We start from the raw sequence: 16,317 nt of genomic DNA, 5'->3' as shown, positions 1-16,317 counted from the left end.
AAAGAACTGATGTCAGTGCGCCTTTACAGGTGCCACAACTCCACTTCCAGGGCAGACAACACCGACGACGGATACGGAGCCAATTGACTCCACCAAACGGTGCATGAAGATACTGCTCATGACGTGTGGAGTAATTCAAAAGGTAAGGAATCTGGGGCTACATATAGTCTGTACCAGGTGAGGTGCTACCGAAAGAAAGTAACTTTTTCTTTAAGAGGTTTTCAGTACTAGGGCATGTGAAATTTAAATGTACATGTGCAACCTCTTAACTACAATGCACACTGCCCCATGAGCTACATACAGCCTACCTTAGGAGCAACGTATATGCAACAAACGAGGAGATTAAGGCTTGACAAGGGGGTTTTAATGCCAAGTCGACCTGGCAGTTTAAAACGACATTCAGGCTGCAATGACAGACCTGCAACATGTTTTATGGGGCTACTTAAGTGTGTGGCATAATCAGTGCTGCAGGCCCACTAGTAGCATTTAATTTACAGGCCCTGGGTATATGGTATACCACTCTACAAGAGGTTTATAAGTAAATTAAATATGTCATTCAGGTATACGCCAATTTTATCAAGGCCAACAAAAACAAATTGAGCAAACTTAGGAGGGGTGAAGGCAAAACATATTTGGGGAAAGATCACCATAAGGCTGACAGGTCTAACACTCCCACAAAACATCGAGGTTTAACAATGGTGTAGTTCTGGCTTGGGCAAAAGGCAGATCTTCACACTAACTGCATTTTGCCCTAAGGCGAAACTGCTGATCAAGATCCCCCAGAACAGCAGGGGCAAAAGGTGTGTCTGTAAAGCCCCAGCCTTACCGGCTTTGATGGCGTGTAAAATACTTCATTGTATTAACCAATTGCTTGGATTATTTGGTGGATAGCATCCGTTAGCTCACATGATGCACTGCACCCCAAGGGGCAGAGAAGGTGTTGCAGCATGGCCAAGCAGTTGTGTTGCCAGGCTAATGGCGTGCATTTTAAATGTTCACTTGAATGTTCTAGCACCAAGCAACCCTGTTGAGATTTTGACGCTTCATAAATTAGCTGATCTATTGGTCCCTCGAGGCTGTTATGCGGTATATGCCTTTCCAAACGCAACAGTAGAAACTTTGAATGATCACGTGTTGCCTACCAGCAGAAGACAGCGCCTGCAGCTTGAAAGCACACACAGCACATGGACATGGTAGAATGAAAGCATGCACTTGGTTGCATGAAAGCATGCACATGGTAGCATGAAAGCATGGCACGTGGTAGCATGAAAGCATGGCACGTGGTAGCATGAATGCATTGCGCATGGAAGCATGAAAGCCTTGCACATGGTAGCATGAAAGCATGCACATGGTAGCATGAAAGCATGGCACGTGGTAGCATGAAAGCATGCACATGGTAGCATGAAAGCATGGCATGTGGTAGCATGAAAGCAGGCACGTGGTAGCATGAAAGCAGGCACGTGGTAGCATGAATGCATTGCACATGGAAGCATGAAAGCATTGCACATGGTAGCATGAAAGCATGGCACATACCCTTCTCCCGGCGGCTGCTCCCCGTGCTGTGGGTCCTGCCTGCCGTGCTCCGGGACGGGTTGAGGCTCACAGGTCCTCTTCTTGGCGCTGCATCTTCAGCGAGGCTGCCACGAGTCCTCCTGTTATAACGATTGGGGAAATTAGCATTAGGTTTCACAGCACGAGCCTGGAGGAATGTTTTCATCATTACAGATTCCCTTTGAAGCTGAAGCAGACGTTTCCTCATCTTATACAAGGCATTTATTTCAGGGTTTGGAACGCCACTAACATTGCAATGCAGCTCGTGCATTTCCACCAGTGCCAGCACGAGCTCGCACTCGCTGACAGTGAATTGATGGGTCTATAAATCAATATGCGCATCCGTGTGAATAGAGACAACAAGTCCACAACTCTGCCCGGGGCCCCTAGATCTCAGCTGCGGGAGGACCCAGGAGAGCTCTGTTGCTAGTAGAAGGGTCTTTTACCATGGGCGAACTGGGCCCAGGCATAGGGCGTCAGTATCCTGAGAGGGGCACAGAGCTGTGTGCATTAAGGTTACGCCAACAGCAGCGCCCTTTACGTCTTGCTCCAGCCTTGTCCAGTGCCGGACTGAGAACCAAAACCGGCCCTAGCAAAGTGCTCGGCCAGTTATGCTGCAAAAACGGCCCTGTAACAAAACCTGCCCCCAGAGCCCAAAACCGGCCCCCACTCTTGTTGCGCACCGGGGGATTGCCCGGTGCCTGCGACGGACAGTCCGGGCCTGGCCTTGTCCTTGCCCTGCCTGTTCGTTTCTGCCTGTTTAGCCAATTTAAAGTGGTTTTAGTCCTTCAGTATCGTATGGTGGGCTATGTTTTTAACACCCCTTAAACCCCCTTCCTTGCCTTCCGTTGACCCTCTTACCCCGGCAGTGCTGGCACACATCAACAAAACCCTCATCTGCCTGAGGCAGCTAGGCTACCGGTGAAGTAGGTGAGCTGGTGGAGGTTGCAGGATGTTTGTGTCCAGGGGCCAGTCGCTGCTCATGCAGGTACTGACCAGTGAAAACAAAAGTACCCCCTGCTGCCTGATTTAATTCACTGCCACCAGCAAGGGCGCCACATTTCTCTCCTCCCATGCCCAGTGCGCTATCTAAGCATAGGCCAGCTCTGGCGAGTAGGATGTGTGCCTTGGAGAGTGACTGGCTGCTACGGCCATTGGTTCTTCCAGAAACCCTACAGTGAAAGGAGCACAGATCTACACCCTGCACCCTGGCCACACCCCTAATGGGCGCTCAACACGGCCAGAGTCCTCGCTACGCCTGGACAGCTGGAGTTTCACCTGCATGAATCTTACTTAACTTGGACTGCACTTGTAACAAACAATCCCTGGGGTATCATATCCAGGGCCACTGGAATTATACGGCAGAGGAGGACCAAGTTATGAAGCAAGGTTGACTAATTATGCGACAAGAAAAGGCAAATTATGCTGCATATTGTGGCACTCTGTGATAGTATTACTTCATTATGTTGACATTTTTACACCAAGTAACAGTGCCCGATAAAGGCCTTCTGGTGTGCAGGACCCTGAGTCACCATCGTTTTCGTAACTTTTGATCTGTTTGAGCTAGAAACAATTTTTGGGGTTAAAATCTGTCGTTTTTGCAAAAGATGATGGATTATGTGCAGTGGCGGTTCTTCCGGTAAGGCGGAGGAGTGTCGCCCCACTGCTTTTTGCAGTGTAAAAAGAGGAAAAGTAAAATGATAATAACGGAAGGTTATTATCATTCTAATTTTCCCCATTGAGGCGTCTTTGTGGGGCAGGGCTGCTCTCAGAGCAGGGGGACAAGTGGTTTGCACTCCCTATGTGAGCATGAGTGCTTGGCCGGCCCTCTAGGGTCACCCAAAATAGTCATGAGCACATACTGTGTTTTCCATGCAGACTGCATTATAGCCTGCAGGGAGAACATGCCGACCCCTCTTGCCCCTGGCTGAGCGCCGTGTCACGACGCTCTGACCAATCACAATGCTTCATTGCAGCGTTGTGATTGGCTTCCCCTGCCTCTTCCGCCCACCACACCCACTGCTGCTTACAGGTAGTAGCCGCCATTGATTATGTTACAAAAGCAGCAAATACATAGTTTTGTGACAATCGCTGCACCCACAGAATCGCATAATTCTAGTGGCCCAGATTATATCCACACTACGCTGTTCTGAAAATTCAATTTGCAATGCAACAATGGAACGTGTCACTGGTAATTTTTATTTCCCACATTTTTCAATCAATCTTTCCCAGTAAGACTCTCATCTTAGCTCTGATTTTGGCATCAGTTTTTCTGCTTTGTACATATTATCCCATCTCTCAGGCTTCCAGCACTGCTATTCTTCTCCAACAAATGTAAGCCTTCCTCTCATTAGCATTGTTATCTTTACCTTCCCCACTCTTATTTCTATGGTTCCTAGTATCCTCTTCCCCCACGCTGTTCTCCTCTTTCACAGTTCTCTGAACTCCACTTCTGGCCTCCATTTATATCCCTTTCTTTGAGTTTTCTTTTCAGACACAAATTTATGTCCCTCGTTCTCATGTCTATGCCATGTTCCCTCACACCTCCCCTTCTTGGTCTGACAATTTAGCCCTCTACTCCCTCTCTTTCATTTGGGTGTCTTTGCACCTCAGTTTCTCATTAGTTCACTTTATCTCTTCAATTTACTTGTTTAGTTCATTAACACCACACTCATTACCATTCACCTACTTACCTCTTGTTTCCATCTTACTTTTATAATTCCCAATTTTCCTTTTAGTTCAGTCAACTTCCTGCTGCTTCTCTTCCTCCTTACCCTTTTTAATTCCATATTTTACACTTGTGTCATCTCTTCTTGAGATTCCAGAGCCTCACTCTTTCTGTAACATCCATATCTACTCTTCTTGCCACTTTGCAATGTCTCTCTCTCTCCTTTGCATGTTTACATCACAATCTTGCACAGTCTCTAGCTCATTGGCTCCTGCTAATCTTCATCGACATTGTTCAGCCTTTGGTCTTGCTTTCTATATTCTTCCCGCCCCTTACTTTGTTTTCTTTATCTCCCTCGTTATTTTCCAGTCAATTTCTTTCTATATGCATATTATCCTGTTCTTTTCATTTTCCTTTCTTATTTCTTCCTCATCTTGCATTTTTTGGTTGATAACCCCTTTCTTATATTTCTTTTAATTTTCCTGCTACCACCTCCTTTTTTCTCCTGTGTTAGCCCCAATTCTTTCATTCGATCCCTTATAGATGTTTTTCAATCTTTTTCTTTCCTCTAACTCTCACGTTTTCTTCCCCCATTTTTTGTCTCTCCTTTGCTTCGACTTCATTGTTCCTTCTCTTTTACTATTCCTTTACTTCCCTCTCTCTTCTTTGTAACTCTTCGTAGTCTTTCTCCATCACCATGCTGAGTCTGAGCTTCTACACCCTCAGTTCTGCCACATTTATCTCCTCACGGGGTAATGTATGACCCTTTACCTAAGTGCTACCTCAGTTCCTAGGATTCTTTGCAAGACTCCTGATAGAATGTAATAGCCAAAGCAGCAATAGAGCAAGATATTCACTCAAAGAAAAGGCACAGAACTGATAGAAGCCCTGACACTCACAAGAAACTGTTCACAAGTAGTTACACTGCTACCTTCACTCACACAACCCCAGCAGGTACCTTGCAGGTAGCAGCATTGCAAAGAATGAATGAATTGAATGAATTACGGACTTGTACCGCGCACAGCTACCCGAAGGCATCCCGGTGCCTTTTCGCTCACTCATTCAATAGATTAGGCAAACAGGTGAGTTTTTACCAGCCTCCTGAATTTTTGGTGGTTGGATTCCAACCTGATGGAGTCAGGAAGGTTGTTCCAGAGGTTGGTCGCTTGAAGGGAGAAGAGTCTCCCGCCCGTACGTACTCTCCTTGTTTTTGGGACCACTAACAGATTTTTGTTGCTATATCTGAGGGTCCGTGAAGGGAGGTAGGTGGAAAACATGTCTTGAATTAGTCCAGGGCCAGTCTTATAGAATGCTTTGTGTACAGTGATCAAAGCCTTGAACTCTACCCTCCTTTGCATGGGTAGCCAATGTAAATGGCGCAATCCAGGTCTGGCGGATGTTCTCCGTGGGATGTCCAGCAATAGACGTGCGGCACAATTTTGCACAGTCTGAAGGGTTTTCAAGGTACTTTGCGGGGTTCCCAAGTAGAGAGCGTTAGCGTAATCAAGCCGTGATAATATCAAGGCTTGTACCAGAATCCGCCTGGAATCGAATGGGAGGAGTTTGATGACTTTTCTGAGTTGTCTCAGCAAGGCAAAGCAGGTCCCAGCTACCTTGCGAACCTGTACTCCGAGGTTAAGAGCGAGGTCGAGCCAAACCCCAAGGCTCTTAATTTAGTTTCTTGGCGGGGGAGGCTGACCAAGGCATATTGGCCACCAATCATCGATATTAGACGGGGGCTTGTGTCCCAGAAGCATCACCTCCGGTTTGGCACCATTCAATTTTAAGAAGGAACTGTCCATCCAAGCATGAATGTTTTCCAGACAAGAGGAGAGGTTATTATAGGGGGCGTTCTTAGATGATAGCGAGATGATCAATTGTGTGTCATCTGCATATGTCACCAGTTGTACTCCCCAGGACAGAACCACCTCAGCCAAAGGCCTCATATAGATATTAAAAAGGGTGGGGCTGAGGGAAGAGCCCTGAGGAACACCACACTGGAGACACATTTGAGGGGAGGACACATTGTCCTCAAAGACTGCAAAGGTCCTTTCCGTTAGGAAGGAGCGAAGCCAGTTAAGTACCTGGCCCCCAACCACTACTTCTCTTAGCCTCTGGAGCAAGATGTTATAATTCACGGTATCAAAAGCTGCGCTGAGGTCTAAGAGAAGTATTGCGGCGTTACCTCCGTTGTCGAGGATTTTCCTAGTTTCCTCTACTACCGTGATGAGGGCGGTTTCTGTACCCTGGAGGCTACGAAAGCCAGTTTGCGTGGAATGAAGAGCATTCCTTTCCTCCAGGAAGGACGAGAGCTGGGAGTTCACATATTTTTCAGCTAGTTTGCTGACACATGGTAGTAGAGATATCGGCCGGTAGTTTGCCCAATCCTCAGGATTGAGATTCGGTTTTTTAAAGAGTGCCTTTACTCTGGCTTGTTTCCACACAGGGGGCACCATACCAGATTTCAATGAGGAATTTATCACCTCCTGAACCAGTGGGGTAACGGTCTCTGAAACCAGATGAAGGAACACAGGGGGTGCAGGGTCAAGAGGAGAACCCGATTTTAAATTTTTAAGCAGTGCCTGAGTGGTCGGGCCATCTGTAGGAGGGAAATCCTTAAGCTCTGCCATGTCTTCTGTCGGCCCAACACAAAATTCCGGAGGGGAATGAGGGAAAGAGGAGTAGATATTTATAATTTTTTGGGAGAAAAAGGTGGCAAGCTCATTGCAGCGTAATTGTGCTTTACTGGGATCGACTAGAGAGGCAGGTGGTGTAATCAGTGATTTAAAGATTTTAAAAATTTCGCGGGGAGCATTGGCTGAGGTGTTAATTTTTTCCTTTAAATAGTTGGCTTGGGTAGTTTTAATTTCATGTTTATATCTCTTCAATGCTAACTTATAGCTCTCCTTACTAGCAACAGTGAAGCCTTTCCTCCATTTCCTTTCCTCTTGTTTACAGCACCGCTTAAGTGCTCTAAGTTCTTTGGTGTACCATGTTTTTTTTTTCTCTCCTAGTTTGTGAGAGAGTTGAGACTTGGGGAGGGTCAAGTCTAGAGAATTTTCGACCCACTGATTGAGTTGGGCGTTAGCTTCTGTGGGGTCGTTCTTTAGACTACGTAAGGATTCCCTAAGGTTGGAATTCCAGCTGTCCACCGGGAGCTTGGACCAAACTCGAGTTATCCTCTTAGAGGCAACTGCAGGTCTGTCCTTTCCCATCAAGGACAGACTGAAACGTAGCAGTTTATGGTCTGACCAAGGGATACTGATAGAGTCGGTGAACTTCAAATTTCCTAGATTAGTGTAGCAATGATCCAGGGTATGTCCAGCTTTATGCGTTGGCCCTACGACTAGTTGAGTTAGCTGGAGTGCTTCTAAACTGGAAGTTAGTTTGAGACAGGCGGGGGAATCGAAAAGGAGAGTAGGAAATCCTCATGCAGGTCACACACAGGCATTGGTGGAAGGTGTCTTCACGCAGAAGAGATATAGCACACAGGCTGCACTTCAAGCTTCCCTGATGCAAAGCAGGTGTATCAGAGGCAGCTGCTGTGCAAGTTTCTTTCAGACAAAGGACAGGCACACCACAAGCAAACTTTCCTCGCACAGAAAAGCAGCAGGGTGGACATCAGCATTCAAATCACTCTCACATCAGCGCGTTACAGTAGCACAAGCCTTCCTAGCAAAACCGATCCTGTATGGGCAGTAGCTGTGCAAGCTTCTCTCTTACTAAGCATGACAAATATGAGAAGCAGCTGTAGAGGTCTCCATCATGAAACAGGTACAGCACCGGAAACAGGAGCTTTACATTCATCCCTCACATGAGTGGTACACCATGGGGAGCAAGGAGCCATGGCAGCCACCTTCACAAGAGAGGTACAATAGAGATAGCAGGGGTGAAAGCACCACGCACCTAGACAGGAGAATACCGCAGCAGCAGAGCAAGCCTTTGTGACAAAACAGGTGATGCTGTATGAAGGGTAGGTGTGCACATCTGGCAACATTTCACATGTAACAAGTTCCGTCATTCCTAGTCTTTATCAAAAGACACTGTGGAAATCAGGGCTGGACTGGGAACCACAACCGGCCCTGGCAAAGTGCTCGGCCAACCCCCCCCCTCCACACTCGGGGGGGGGTTGGAGCTGCCGCCGAGCTCTGTGCCGGGGCCGGTTTTCAGCCGATTTTGGTAGAGGGCCGATTTTGCAGCTATGCTGCAAAAACGGCCCTGTAACAAAAACGGCCCCACAAGGGCCGAAAACCTGCCCCCACCCGTGCAGCGGACCGGGGGATTGCCCTGTGCCCGCTATGGCCAGTCCGGTCCTGGTGGAAAGAAGGATTTCTAATCCGATGTTTAAAAGGTGAACACAAAACCACAAGTTCAAAAATGCACAGTGATGTTGGATAAAAAGCTAGAACCAGCTGAAGGTTTCTTATATGAAGGTGAGAGGGTGTGTGTTTGAAAACGTACACAACACTTTGTCAAATTTGCCATGCACGAATCTTAACCCCTTGCGTGCTGATGACGGCCCCCGTCCGTCATGCAGCACGGTGGGCGTGTGCTGATGACGGCTGGGGGCCGTCATGAACCCGCCCACTCTTTAGAAGTGCCGCACAGGCGCAGAATCGCGGCCGCACGCAAGGGGTTAAAATGTGATGAAATATACAACCTTAGTGTGTCATCAGGCGCATTTGGGGTATGCATTTAAGAAGCATTTTTTTAATCTTGTAGCCATGATTTGAGAAATAAACTATATAGTTTTTTGAAATTCCTACATGAGGATGTATGCTTTTTCAAGATCATTTCTTATAATTTTGCTAATGACTCCAATTTACACTATAGTGTGTGCCTCGGTTCCCTTTCACAAAGATTGTTTTATTATCCGTGGAGCATATGTAGCAAAGTGTTTTACCCATTCTGTGTCTATGAGAAAAGGTGTTCATACATATTTATTTATAAAGTTTTATATAACCCTGTATATTATTTTTCAACCCTTCAGGCCATTTAAATGAACGATAAAAACACTTAGATGGAAGAATTCCTAGTGAGCTCGGTAAAGAAGTAAGTTAGGGGGCCCTGCCCTCTGCATAGAAAATGAATTCTAGATAGGCCATTGGCGCTCTGTCTCACTTTCTGAGTCTAGGACAGCTCACAGAAACACACAGGGCAAGCTTTCATATGAGTGGCACCCCGTAAGACAGTATTTGTTGGCGCCCTGCTGCACCGCCCATGAACTCATTCCCCATGGAGCTCCTTGCTACCACCCTCCATCAGTGCCCCTCTTCTTTTTATAACCCCATTGTATTGTATTAGAGCACACTTTATGGCACACACATGCATGGTGTACAGAGGCAGCGAATCATACAAATGTGTAAATCAGGGTTTAAGAGAATGTTTCCTACGGCATTGCGAGCTGCAAGGTGTAGTAATGTGGTACTTTGGTACTAATAGGCACTATGGGGCAGATTTATGATAACTGGCGCATCCCCAGGGATGCGCCAGTTATTTGGCGCCGCTGCTCCGCCACCCATGGTGCGCCGCATTTACAATGCGGCGCACCATGGGGCAAAAACGGCACAGATGCGTGACGCATCTGTGCCGTAAAGGTTGCGCATTGCTGGAGTTGCGTCGCAAGCGCGCAGGGTTTTGACGCAGCATTGGCCTGAAAGTGACTGAGTGCAATCTTATAGATTGCACTCAGCCACTTTTGCGAGGCGCACCGGCCCCGGAACGCCCACCCTGCGCCTGAACGCCCACAAGTGGTGCAGGGCGTTACAACGTGACGCATCTGCCTAGATGTGTCACGTTGTAAATGGGTCGTAGGGATGCGCCACGTTTACGCCGCATTTGCTTGACGCAAACGTGGCGCATTCCCAACATAGGGGCAGATTTATGTTAACTGGCGCATCCCGAGGGATGCGCCAGTTATTTTGCGCCGCTGCTCCGCCACCCATGGTGCGCCGCATTTACAATGCGGCGCACCATGGGGCAAAAACGGCATAGATGCGTGACGCATCTGTGCCGTAAAGGTGGCGCATTGCTGGAGTTGCGTCACAAGCGCGACGCAGCTCCAGCAAGGCTCGGGGGTGCCCCATCTTTACAATGCTGCGTCAAGACCTACGCCTGCTTCAAGCAGGGGCAGGGTTTTGACGCAGCATAGGCCTGAAAGTGGCTGAATGCAATCTTATAGATTTCACTCAGCCACTTTTGCGAGGCGCACCTGCCCCGGAACGCCCACCCTGCGCCGGGACGCCCACAAGTGGCGCAGGGCTTTACAACGTGACGCATCTTCCTAAATGCGTCACGTTGTAAATGGGTTGTAGGGATGCGCTACATTTACGACACAGTTGCGTGACGCAAACGTGGCGCATTCCCAACATAAATCTGCCCCATATGTTTAGAGTGCTTGGTCTGGAGAAATACAAACTGAAAATGTAAAACACAGTGGTTGTGGTTATCTAACGGAACGTGCTGCTACCAAAAGAAATTCTTTTTAGCAACCTTAGAATAAAAAAAGATTGAGAAAAAAAATGTTTTAAACCTATGCCTTGCAGTTAACAAGCAGCTCTTTGAAGAATGTTCATAGCACTCTATGCTATGTTACAAGGACTGTAAAATACGAACTGCAAATAACAAAAAAATCTCTGTGACAAAGGCAGTAACCCACTGAGCTATTAACATAAAATACAAATCTGTGATCTGCTTGTCACATCTGAGCTTTGCAGCAGGCTCATTAACCCTCTGTGCTACTTTATAAGTCAAAACCACGACTGGACAAACAAGCATTGGAAACGCAATAGGTCTCGCATTAGGAAAGTTTGAGCGATTGTTATTGTAAATGACACTTTTTTATTTATGTGTTGGTTTTGAAAATAGCTTTGTCAGTTACAATGTCAATAGTTTTAACTTTCACAAATGTGACACCTATAGCATTTGTAATGCAATGTGTGTTGTATTTACGTGACTTAGATGTATTGATATTACAAATAACAATGGCTTTTATTTTTGTAAATAATTAATACTTAAATAAAAGTTATTGTAATTTATAATGGCAATACCTTAAACGTTTGTAAATAACTTTTGTGAAGATTATGTTCAGTGTATTTTATTGTGACGAAAATCCAAGAACATTGCATTTGCACCTACACACACACAGAGCCACACACACACACACACACACACACACACACACACACACACACATATAGATGTGGTGGTGGTGGATGTGTTGGTGGATGTGGTGGTGGATGCGGTGGTGGATGTGGTGGTGGTCATGGATGTGGTGTTGGTGGATGCAGTGGTGGTGGATGCGGTGGTGGATGTGGTGGTGGTGGATGCGGTGGTGGTGGATGCGGTGGTGGATGTGGTGGTGGTGGATTCGGTGGTGGTGGATGTGTTGGTGGATGTGTTGGTGGATGTGTGGTGGATGTGGTGGTGGATGTGTGGTGGATGTGGTGGTGGTGGGTGTGGTGGATGTGGTGGTGGTGGGTGTGGTGAAAGTGGTGGTGGATGTGGTGGTGTATGTGGTGGTGTTGGATGCGGTGGTGGTGGTGGATGTGGTGTTGGTGGTGGATGTGGTGTTGGTGGATGCGGTGGTGGATGTGGTGGTGGTGGTGAATGGGGTGGTGGATGTGGTGGTGGATGTGGTTGTGGATGTGGTGGTGGTGGATGCGGTGGTGGATGTGGTGGTGATGGTGGATGTGGTGGTGGATGTGGTGGTGGTGGATGCGGTGGTGGTGGTGGTGGATGGGGTGGTGGATGTAGTGGTGGTGGGTGTGGTGGATCTGGTGGCGGTGGATGTGGCGGTGGATGTGGCTGTGGATGTGAAAAGTTTGAGCTTTTGGTGTGTAAAATGTAAATACATTTTATTTTTTGTTTATGGATCTACAGATGAGCACAAACAATGAGCTATGGAAGGAAAGGGCTCTACAGATTAGCACTGAAAGAGTTAAGGAAGGAAAGGGCGCTACAGAGGAGTACTGAAACTAGCTTAGTTAGGAGAGGGTTCTGCAGAAGAGAGCAGCATCAACAAACTTAGGAAGCAGAGGGCTCTACAGATGAGCACGGAAACGAGCTTAGGAAGCAGAGGGCCCTACAGATAAGCACAGAAACAACTAGCTTAGTTAGGAGAGTGTTCTGCAGAGGAGGGTCGCATCAAAAACTTAGGAAGGAGCAGGATCTACGGATTAAACTTGAAATGCACAAAACGGCATGCTAGCACCTTCAGAGCTGAAGGTAAACTACAGTGTTGTATTCGATTTAGCTTGGCTAGGCTTCAAGTGAAGAGTGGCCTTCAAAAATGCGTTTTATCGGCAACCAAGGATAAGAGACGAGCTAAACCACATGCATGACGTGTTGCGACAACCTAACTGGTCACGTGTGATTATATTAATTTCAGGTTCACAGAGAAATATTTAGGCAGTGCACCCAGGCTTACAGTCGTGATTCGAGTGGGGGGACAACAAGTCAAAAGGTTAAGAACCGCGGGCGTACTGTATTGCTTGGGTTGTGCATCAAGCAGCGCCCACAGTCTGAACTTCCGACAGCACATACCAACAAAGCTTGCCAGAGGTGCGGCGCCCGTCTCGTCCCCGATGCAGAGGGCTCTACCTCGGTGACCCTTACGACTCAAGCCAGGTGTGCAACAGTCACAAGTGACGCAATTCCAACATTCTCGTTTGAAGAACGAGTCTGTTTAAATTCAGCTACGTACGTGCTATAACGAGGGAAAAGGAGAGTCCACTTGAACAGAACGAACTATGTAAATTAATAAACTGATACAAACTTGAATTCTGGCGAAATGCAGACTGGTGATGGCAGAATAAAACGAGAAAGCAAGCTTGCTTAACAACATTCAAGCATACACAATGCAAGAATTCACATAATTGCCCGAAAATACGCAAAGATAGAAGAAGACGGAGGGAAGGCAGAGAAGGGGAGGGGGGAGGAGAAATGCGACACGGCGGGCAGGGGAGGGGGCGGAGCGGGGAGAGGGTGTGAAAGCAGCAGGGGCCTGGAGTGCCATACGTCGTCTTCATGTCATGTTAGATAGGGGGTGGCCTCCCCCAACCAAACAAGCTTGGTTAATCCTCGAGCTGGAATAAACGCCACACATCCTGTTGTTGCCAAAATATGGCGTTTCTCTATCTCGCATCTTTAACTTGCTACGTACGTGCTATAACGAGGGAAAAGGAGAGTCCACTTGAACAGAACGAACTATGTAAATTATTAAACTGATACAAACTTGAATTCTGGCGAAATGCAGACTGGTGATGGCAGAATAAAACGAGAAAGCAGGCTTGCTTAACAACATTCAAGCATACACAATGCAAGAATTCACATAATTGCCCGAAAATACGCAAAGATAGAACAAGACGGGGGGAAGGCAGAGAAGGGGAGGGGGGAGGAGAAATGCGACACGGCGGGCAGGGGAGGGGGCGGAGCGGGGAGAGGGTGTGAAAGCAGCAGGGGCCTGGAGGGCGGCTGTGGGAACGGAAGAAATGCGACACGGCAGGCAGGGGAGGGGGCGGAGTGGGGGTGTGGGAGGAGTGCGCCTGGGGGAGGCAGGCGGCTGGGGGCATGTGCACGCGCTTTTAAGCTCAATGCGCATGCGCATTGAGCTTGAATTTCACGGGCACTGCAAGGAATCGCCACGATTCCTTGCAAGTTGATTAAAGAGTGTTTAAGCCCCCATAGTCTCGCAAGCTCGATGCGCATGCGCATCGACAGGCGAGACCTAAAAAACAGGTTTGTACAGAAAGTACAGTATTCACAACAGTATTTTACTGTTAATGTGCCAGGAGCAAGTTGGGGCAAACAAAAATCCTTGCAGGCTGTTTTTGTGTCCCCTGTCACATCTGACCTGTCTTAAAGTCACTACAAGCTGCTTTGCATTTTCCTCTCCAGTATTGGTGTCTGGGTACATGTTAATTGTACCAGCAGCAGGAAGAAAGTGAGCTTTTTTTTAACTATTAAGCACAGTGCTCACTTCTGTGCAGGTAGACTATTTCACCATGCCCACCTCTTCGAAAGTTACTCACTTTCAAATGAGATGCACACTTCGTGAATATTTTTTTTCCAGTCACCACTGCCACTGATAACAGGTCTCAGCCTGTCTCAGTCTATGATACTTTTTAAAGTTGTGTTGCTATTTAGATTCTTGGCAGCTGGGCTTCCCTAGCTGTGGGAGCCGTTTCTGATCTGTAAGGTGCGGGATACCTGCACCAAGGAGGTAGTACAGGCCTCTTTACACCTCTGTTCTGCTCTGCTAAATACAGCTTTACCTGCCAGTTTATCAGACCTATTGTTTCTAATATACCTAGCGTAAACTGTGGGTCAGCCCTTGTTAATGATCAAATGGCTTTCTTGGCTATCTCCCTTTACTGCTCCTGATTGGATGGCTTTCTTGTCTATCTTACTTCAATGCTCCTGATTCAATGGCTTTACACCCTATTCTTTTTTTTTTTTTTTTTTTTTGCAGATTTTATTTAGCGCGAACTAGACCCAAAGGTTACGTTACACATTCAGGCACAGGGAGATTACGTGATTTACCCAGAATCACAGAATGTGGACGCAACCCTGAGGCTTGAACCCTGGTTTCCAGCACCAAAGTCGGCAGTCCAGCCGACGGACCTCATCCTCTTCCCAGAGGTTTCGCCCACTCAGTAACATTTTGATGTCACATTGTTCTACATGGATGAGTGGTATCCTTCCACTGCATAGCGGTGGGAATTCTTTTTTTTCTCTTTTTTTCTCCTAGTTTATGGCCAGCTTCCAACTCTTCCTGCCCCTCTCTGCTCCCAATCCACGTGGATAGATTTTTATTTATTTTTCAGCATGGCCCAGCAGCTGCAAAGCTCTGCTAGGCCGCTTCCTTGCTTTGCTGGCAGCCAGATCCCCCTGTCCCTGGAACGCGCTCTTCGTTACTTCCTTCTCCAGCATGCTCCGTGCCTCATCTTGGGCGACGTTTTTATTGCCCTTTTCAGTATGGGAGCCATGTTCTTCTTCCTGAAACGCAACTAGCAGCCTAATGTTTCTGCTGTGTGTTTCTTCTTCAAAGGTGACTGCTGTAGGGTCAATAGTGTAGAGTGTGCATTAGAACAGTCATTGTTTCATGTCTATCTTTTTGTAATATCCACAGCCTCTTAATTTACCTAGGCACTTTTTGTCTGCTTGGAAGTGGAACGTCTTCCACGTACTGCTTCCCTTCCTCACTCACCTGCAATATGTGCTCCCATTCCAAGATGGCCGTCATTCTGACAACAATGGCAAGGGCTATAGCTCCCACAGGGTCCTAGCAAACTGACCATGCCACATAAACTCTTGGAGAGTTCGCTCCTTCTCCTGGGCACAGGAAGTGGCTCTTCCAGTGACAGTGGGAGGAGAAAATGCAGGAATAGGAAGGAGAGACTAAGAGAACACAAAAGTTAGAGGCAGTGTGACAGCTGGCTGTATTTGAGGTAAGTGGGATCGCTGGTGGGCAAGGAGGCAGGGATGTAATGGAGGCCTCCCTGAAGGGCGCCCCCTTTCAGTCCCACACCTATGAATAAGTGTGATATATGGGAAACTGAATGACCCCTCAGGACAGTCTGCAGGGGCTGCATCATTTTGTGTTACACTACTGCAAGGAGGGTGGGGGGTGTGAAACACTGTCTTATTTCTTTCCATGAATGTCTCTCCCAATCTTCACTTCTCTGGTTTCCCTTTCTCACTCTGCCTGTCTCCTTCCCCTCCAACATGTCTCTTGATCTGCCTGGTTCACAAGGCACTGACCATGGGACCGGGAATGCAGGGCAGGACACAAGTCAGGGTTGGTATTATGTTATTGTAGGCTCGGCCTGCTCACTGGAAAGTGGTCTAGTTCTAGAATTCAGTTTCAATAGCAAACATTAAGGGCCCCATTAGGATGTCGGGCGGATCGCCACCGCCATGCGGGCAGTGGCGATCCGCCCGACATCTTTCCCCGCCCGCCACCCATTTCCCCCCCGCCATATTACTATTGTGGGGGGGACCACGGCGTATGGAAAGACCGTCTGCTGCTTTTCCGCCCGGTCAAGGAGTTGACCGGGCGGAAAAGGGTTTCATATGGTGGTGGTGCCTGTTAGACA

The 16,317-nt window shown here is 47.6% G+C and overlaps 1 protein-coding gene across 1 annotated transcript in view; it reads right to left on the bottom strand.

The window, feature by feature from the left end:
• Positions 1 to 16,317, bottom strand: part of LOC147701125 (chemerin-like receptor 1) — a 581,279-nt gene that overhangs the window by 156,272 nt on the left and 408,690 nt on the right. The window contains exon 2 of the mRNA XM_086929892.1: positions 1,534 to 1,652. The gene's annotated coding sequence lies outside the window, so the exon portion shown is untranslated. The remainder of the gene's footprint in view (positions 1 to 1,533; positions 1,653 to 16,317) is intronic.

The sequence above is a fragment of the Lissotriton vulgaris genome, chromosome 7 (genome assembly GCF_964263255.1).
Source record: "Lissotriton vulgaris chromosome 7, aLisVul1.2, whole genome shotgun sequence".
Classification (NCBI taxonomy): domain Eukaryota; kingdom Metazoa; phylum Chordata; class Amphibia; order Caudata; family Salamandridae; genus Lissotriton; species Lissotriton vulgaris.
The sequence above is the reverse complement of the archived record's forward strand: the minus strand, read 5'-3'. Positions and strand labels throughout refer to the sequence as shown.